Below are 1,070 nucleotides of genomic sequence, written 5' to 3' on the forward strand. Positions count from 1 at the left end.
AGTGAATTTCGTGTATTTATCCGGCTGGTGCAACTATGCAAAGTTATCTAGTTGGACTGTACTGATTTGGGATTCCGTGCAGTTAACAGAAGTGTGCGTTAATCCGTTGTGCAATTAACTGGCTCCTACTGTATTTGTGCGCCGTGAGGTTCGATAAGCACTTTAATATTATCTAGACGGCAGTTTATATTAAATGAATGTTGACCGAAGTCTTAACAGAAAGTCAAATATTGGTTTAAAGTGCCTAATGCCGATAGAGCGCATTCTTCTTTCTTTTCTTTACTTTATTCAATTAAAATCAACCTTACAGAGATTAATTCTTAGCAGAAGCATCTCTGAATGCCGTTGATCTTTACAATGTGACTCAGAGTAAATACTTACAACGACTAGACAACATGTACAGTATGCATGACATACACAGTGCATAGACAAATGAAACACTTAGGCACCAGTCATTGATTTGTTGTACAGTCTGATTGTATAGTGTAGGAATGAGTTGCGCAGTCTGGAGGTCCTTGCTTTTGGGACCGAGATACTACATGAGCTTCGAAGTGACCTCCCAGTGACCTCTGACCTGACCGGAGGGACCATGTCATGTAGCGGGTGATCCGGGTTCATCATTTGCTTGAGTAGCTTAATGGCAGCGAGTTCACGTCTCTCCTTGAGTGTGGGCAAATCCGGAACACTTCTCCTGCCACCCAGAGAGATGATCTTTAGTGCTCTCCTTTGCACTTTCTCGATTGACTGTTCTTGTTGTTTGGTGCAACCGACTAAGAGAACATGGCCATACTCAAGTACGGGCCTGACCAGGGCCGTATACACCTGTACAAGGTCGGACACCGACATGCCTTGTTTGGTTAGGACACGTAGGTAGTAAAGTCTGCGTGAGCCCTTGGTCACCATCGACGTAACCTGGTCGTTGAGGGTTAGACCTCTGTCAAGGATGAATCCTAGACCTTTAGCTGACTCCACGACGGGTACTGCTTCCCCCCCTAGAATCAGAGTAGGTGGCGTCGGAATGCTTTTGGCAAAAGCAAATTGAAAGCTGCATGCTCTTCTTGCCGTTAAGG

Source organism: Branchiostoma floridae, chromosome 8, assembly GCF_000003815.2.
Source record: "Branchiostoma floridae strain S238N-H82 chromosome 8, Bfl_VNyyK, whole genome shotgun sequence".
Taxonomy (NCBI): domain Eukaryota; kingdom Metazoa; phylum Chordata; class Leptocardii; order Amphioxiformes; family Branchiostomatidae; genus Branchiostoma; species Branchiostoma floridae.